Genomic DNA, 6,729 nt, shown 5'->3' with positions numbered 1-6,729 from the left:
GACCAATGAGAGCGCCGCCCGAACCTCCTCGCGCTTCCTCAGTGGTCAGCCAGCCGCCGGCTTATTTGCATGTGGTCTTCGGCGGACCAATGGGCTTCGGCTTTGCCAGCGGGCGAGGAGGAAGCGCACAGGAGTGCTGTTTTTCCATTTGCCGCTGCCTTGCCTCTTCCATCAAGCGCTGATTGGCTTCACACCCTGGCAACGGTTGTTTTTTGAAAAAAATAGTATTATTTATTAATTCTTATATGTCAGTTATGGCTTTTCTGACACATAGAGGTCCATTCACGTCATAAAAATAGCAAATAACGGACAGACCCAATGAGATTAGCGTTGCTGACATAGGCCTCATCCACACTGCATGTGAAACTGCATTATATGGCCAGTCTACACCAGTTATGGGCAAACTAGGGCCCTCCAGGTGTTTTGGACTTCAACTCCCACCATTCCTAACACCCTCAAGCCCTTTCCTTTTCCCCTTCAGCTGCTTAAGCTGAAAGGAAGGGGCCTGAGACTGTTAGGAATGGTGGGAGTTGAAGTCCAAAGTTCGCCCATAACCACATTATGAGAAGAAGGGAAAGCTTAGAGAAGACAATACTCCAGGAAATAAAGCCAACTGCTCATTGGAGGGAAGGATATTAGAAGCAAAGATGAAGTCCTTTGGCCACATAATGAGAAGACAGGAAAGCTTGGAGAAGACAATGATGCTGGGGAAAATGGAAGGAAAAAGGAAGAGGGGCCGACCAAGGGCAAGATGGATGGGTGGTATCCTTGGAGTGACTGGATTGACCTTGAAGGAGCTGGGGGTGGTGACGGCCAACAGGGAGCTCTGGCGTAGACTGGTCCATGAAGTCACAAAGAGTTGGAAACGAATGAACAACTCACCAACAGCTGAGGGGGAAAGGAAGGGGCTTGAGGCTGTTAGGAATGGTGGGAGTTGAAGTCCAAAACACCTGGAGGGAGGGCCCAAGTTGGCCCATGCCTGGTGTAGACTCTCATAATGCAGTTCAATGCAGTTAAACTTTTATGCTAATTTTACTGTTGTTCATTCATTCAGTCGCTTCCGACTCTTCATGACCTCTTGGACCAGCCCACGCCAGAGCTCCCTGTCAGCTGTGGCCACCCCAGTTCCTTCAGAGTCAAGCCAGTCACTTCAAGGATACCATCCATCCATCTTTCCCTTGGTCGGCCCCTCTTCCTTTTTCCTTCCATTTCCCCCAGCATCATTATCTTCACCAGGCTTTCCTGTCTTCTCATTATGTGGCCAAAGGACTTAATCTTTGCTTCTAATATCCTTCCCTCCAATGAGCAGTTGGCTTTATTTCCTGGAGTATCAACTGGTTTGATCTTCTTGCAGTCTAAGGCACTCTCAGAATTTTCTTCCAACACCACAGTTTAAATGTGTCTATCTTCCTTCGTTCAGCCTTCCTTATGGTCCACCTCTCACATCCATAGTTTACTATGGGGAATACCACTGCTGTAACTATGTGGACCTTCGGTGCCAATGTGATGTCTCTACTTTCACTTTTTTATCAAGATTGGCTGTTGCTCTCCTCCCAAGAAATAACACCTTCTGATTTCCTGGCTGCAATCTGCGTCTGCAGTAATTGTGGAAATAAAGGAGGAGGCCCTGTTCTCTGTCCTGCCACTGTCACAGGCGCGATTGGCGGGGATGAGAGACAAGGCCTTCTCATTGATTGCCCCCCAGCTATGGAACTCCCTTCCTGGTGAGATTAGATCAGCTCCCTCCCTCCCTTCTGTCCTTCAGAAGGATGGTAAAAACTTGGCTGTGGAACCAAGCTTTTGGGTCAATGCAATAAGGCAGCAATAGGAAACCTCATCACGCCAACCAGATTCGATGCAAATTATTGAAATGGTTTTAAACATTGGATTTTATTCTTTCGATAAATGATTTTAATGTTTATGTATGTGTATAGGCTACTTATGTCCCGGCATTGAATGTTTGCCGTTTATATGTTGTGCTCTGCCCTGAGTCCCCTTCGGGGTGTGAAGGGTGGAATAGAAATGTTTTAAATATAATAAATAAATAATCTTCACACCAAGAAATACAGTCTGTCACTGCCTCCATGTTTTCTCCATCTATTTGCCAGTTATCAATCAGTCTGGTTGGTGCAGGTGGGAAGCCATATATAGCTCCATTTACACTGTCATATAGTGCAGTTTGAAACTGCATTGTGTGGTCAGTATACTCATATAATGCAGTTTGGAAGTGAATAGAATAACTTTGTTATTGTACATCGTACAACGAAATCACCCATCCCCAATACATACTATATATGTAGAATTACAAAACAAAAGGTGATCCCCAATACATATTATATATGTAGAATTACAAAACCCATCCTTCCACATTCTAATAACAATTGCCAAACCCCTAATGCCACATCAGTGTGAAACCAGAGTTCAATATAGGCACAGCTCTAAGATTATTTATTTATTTCATATACTTGTACCCCGCCTTTCTCACCCCCAAAGTTTTGTCACTTCATAGAGGGGTCACCATTTTACTACACCATTGTAGCAAATCTATGGATTTTGGTAACTATGAGAGAGTTCTAGAGCCAAACTCTAACAGATACCAAGAGAACTTCGTGGTAGTGGTTGCACTGCCCATATACTGATGCAGGGTAATATAGCCCAAGGCCACTTAATGCAGCCTTGAAGCACATTAAGAGAAGTCGTGGGATGCCCTGGCCATGCCCCACCTAGGCATCTCTAAAATCCTGATGCCACTCCTCCCCCCACCCCACCCTGGGACATATAAAACTTATTATTCAAAAAGTGAACTCCTCCTATTCATATGAAGGAAGCCTAAAAGACCATTAACTTGGTCTAACTTAACCAACCTATGCTACCCTGCATCAGTCTGTGGACTGTGCAACCATTACAGCGAAGTTCCCACTTTTCTTTCTGGTTTGCAGTTTGCACATGTTCAGTAAGGGATTCTGGAGAGAGATGGTGTTTACCGTGTCTATTGAAAATAAACATAAGTTCACACAACTATAGTAGGATCTGCAAGGGCTAAATCCTATTCTTTTTCTCCACTGTTTACCACAGACAAGCAGCTGCACACTGATACCAAAAATCTACCTTTTAAGTTAACTGCTGGAGGAAAATTCTGAGAGTGCCTTGGACCGCAAGAAGATCCAACCAGCCCATACTCCAGGAAATAAAGCCTGACTGCTCACTGGAGGGAAGGATAATAGAGGCAAAGATGAAGTACTTTGGCCACATAACGAGAAGACAGGAAAGCATGGAGAAGACAATGATGCTGGGGAAAATGAAAGGAAAAAGGAAGAGAGGCAGACCAAGGGCAAGAAGGCTGGATGGTATCCTTGAAGTGGCTGGCTTGACTTTGAAGGAACTAGGGATGGCCATGGCCGACAGGGAGCACTGGCTTGGGCTGGTCCATGAGGTCACGAAGAGTCGGAAGCGACTGAAATAATAAACAACAACAAACAAGCTTCGGAAGAACATGGCATCCATGAAAGAGAGAAAGATAAAAGAGCAAATTGATTTGAGTAATCTATATGAAGTCAGGGTGACTTTTAAGTGCCCAAATTCATTGTCTGTATTTGGTGAGAATATGTGAGAATATCCTGTCACCTAACGTTAATTTTCTTGCAACTGGTAAATGAGTAAAATATTGACTCATCTATGAAAGTAATACTTGTGCTTTGGGTTTTTAAACAGATTTCTTGTTCCATTCATATGTATAGTTTGTAATGCTAAAAGAATACTGAGATGAATGGGGTGTTTGAAATTAAAGTGGACTCATTTTTCTATGCTTGTGTGCTCTCTAGTAACTCTGGGCTCTCATCACTCCTCTCTATGAGTGAGCTTTTCCCCTTTCTATTGTCACAAGCTGACCACCGTGTACATTCTGATTTTAATTTCAAAATTGTGTATGTCACAATATATACTAATATACAGGCAGTCCCCAAGTTATGAACCATATAGTTTCTGAAGGTTTGTTCTTAAGTTGAATTTGTATGTAAGTTGGAAGTGGTACATTTTTAAATGTAACTTCAGCCTTATACACATGCTTTGGGTAGCACAGGGAAGGGTTAACATCCCTGTTTTGCTGTCTGTGTCCGTGTTCAGAAGGTTTCACCTCACTTTCTGTCCCCATGATCATTGGATTTTGAAAAAAAAATGGCTTATTGTGGAAATAAGAATTGGTGATACAGCTTCAATGGAGACACCTTTTCACCATGATACTTTTTACAGGAGTGATTTTTCTAATTTCCTGTTGTTTCATCCCTGTTCTGAACTGTGAGTCATTTGTAAGTCTGATGTTTGTAACTCTGGGACTGCCTGTACTGTATATGAGGCCCCTAGAACTATAAGAAATGCAAAAGATTCGCTGTTAATAACTAATTCTTGAATTGCACCCCCTCTTAAAAATCAAATTACCTCCTGTGGGATGTGTGCCCCACATTGGGAACTAGAGCACTGGAACTTCCCCCAGAACTCCTGAGCAAACCATAATTTTGGGTATGTATGATTCTGGCATCACTTAGCCATGAAGGCATCATCCAGCCCCCGTGTGGTTCAGGTGTGTGGAGTGTGGCCTCCATGTAACTCCCAGGTAGCTCAGGATTGTGGAGAGTAGCCTCTGGTGAGTACTTCATTCCGGATCAGCATTGCCTTTTATGCCCTGTCAAGATGCACCCCAGTTTTATCTTCATCCCTCCATTGTGTTTCCCTTTGTTGTTTCCTTGGTATCGAACTTTAATTTACAAGCTTCTCAAGGTGAGGACATTTCTTCTTGTAGACTGTAAAGCATAATCCGCATTGATGATGCTATACAAATAAAGTGTTGCATTTAGGCAACAACTAGGTTTTTGGTGCTTATTGACTGACAAGTATTGCTTGAGGATTCTTGGACCTTTAGCTGTACGTACTTTTCTGAGCTAGCTTATGAACAGTCTTCCATCACGATGAAAGTGTAATTTTCTGTGAGCCTTGGCAACATGGTTTTGCATTGGTTTGTGACATAAACTTGCTTATGAAGCAAGTTTTATAGAATATTAAGGCAAAACAGAAGTCTCCAGTTGTTTTTTAAGGCAAACATAGACACAAATACCCTAAAGGCAACAGATTTCATCTTGTCTTGGAGTCCCAGTAGAGTCAGCTGTCATTAGTACTTGGAAGGAGACTGTTTGCTAATACCAGATTCCATTGGCTAAATTTCAGAGAAAGAAACAGGCAAAACCTCTTCTGAATATTTCTTGCCCAAAAAAAATCTTCTATGAAATTAATGGGGTCGCTATGCCTATGCGTGCACAAGGTAAACACACAGGCATAGTAATAAAAATGTTAGGCAAGATACAAGTGTCAGACAAGCTCAAAAGAAGAATGCATTGCTCTTAAGCAATAGGAAAGGAGGAAGTATCTGAATATGCATGTGGCAATAGAATTCACCTAATGACTGGAAGGCCTTTATTTAAAGCAGGGCTGGGTCACTGGCCAATCCAGGGGTTGCACAGACTGTCCAAACAACAAACAAACAAACAAACATTGAAGCAAAACAATATGGATGTTGTAATTTCTGGTTTGTAAAACTTTTTTATGTTAAACAATGAAGGTGGCTTCTGCAAGGGACAATTCATAAGTTTTTGAAGTAAATGGGCTCTTGGAGCCCAAAGAACCGGGATCACAGTGGGGATTGGCCCCTGGAATTGCAGAAGCGGTCTCAGGAGTCACTCCCTACAGGGCCCATACCTGAAAAGATCCGGACCTTACATTAAAGTCCAGATCTTTCCAGATGTCAAATCAATCTGGAGTAAACTGGGAAATTCTAGTTTACTCCAGGTTCATTTGGCTTTATCTGAGGCATCTTCAGGTAAATCCGTGACAGGTCCCGCATTTTGGGACTGTCTGGAATGTCTTCAGTTGACAGCTGACATCAACACAGCTCAAACCAATTATTCATATTTTGAAAGCTTCCTTTTAAAACTAATTTAGTTATGATGCAAGTTGGAAATTTGGCGATGGAATAGGGTAACATTATTCAATTTATTTAAGTGAAACCTATGGACCCAGGTTGGGGTTTCAGAAGAAACCAGTCTTCAGAATGATTGTTTGCATGAACTATATTGCTAATCAATGTCACATTGTCCAGATGTGTCTTTACTCTAAACCTATTTCTCTCTAACTTTTGCATCACTATTTTATTTTATTTTAAAAAGTTTTTTGAATTACGAGCTTTAGATCAAAGTCCTACATGCAGGGTGGAGGATTGGGTCTTATTTGTATCTAAATGAGCCTTCATATATATACATTACTATATTTCTATCTCATTCTCTCTCACCCCAAAGGGGACTCAGAGTGGCTTACAGTATGGCAATATTCAATGCCGCATAAACAAAGCAAATATACAGTACAATACAACACAACACAACACAATTACATTGACAATAAAACAAATAAAACATAAATACAATAAATAAAATGAAAACTTAAAAACATGAGACCTAGTCCCGAAGCCATCATTCGTGCTGCTACATCATGCCAATTCTGTATTGCGCTATTGCCCAAAGGCCTGGTTCCAAAGCCCTGTCTTTACTTTTTTTCCTTATTTACATTGGGCACCATATAAAAGTTCCTTATCTGTCCTAGAAACCTGAATTGTGAAACTCTTAACCCTGGGACTTTGCTGGGATCCCCATGAGACTCCAAAAGGTAAAGAGAAAAAAAAACAGAATG

General features: G+C 41.9%; 1 long non-coding RNA gene across 1 annotated transcript; it reads left to right on the top strand.

The window, feature by feature from the left end:
• Nucleotides 1–119: 119 nt before the first annotated feature.
• On the top strand, nt 120–4,857 carry LOC137096439 (uncharacterized). The gene is made up of 2 exons (XR_010909476.1): nt 120–204; nt 3,076–4,857. It is a non-coding gene; the product is annotated as an uncharacterized lncRNA (long non-coding RNA).
• Nucleotides 4,858–6,729: the final 1,872 nt, after the last annotated feature.

This window comes from Anolis sagrei, chromosome 2 (assembly GCF_037176765.1).
Source record: "Anolis sagrei isolate rAnoSag1 chromosome 2, rAnoSag1.mat, whole genome shotgun sequence".
Lineage (NCBI taxonomy): Eukaryota > Metazoa > Chordata > Lepidosauria > Squamata > Dactyloidae > Anolis > Anolis sagrei.
This window is presented reverse-complemented; position numbering and strand designations above follow the sequence as displayed.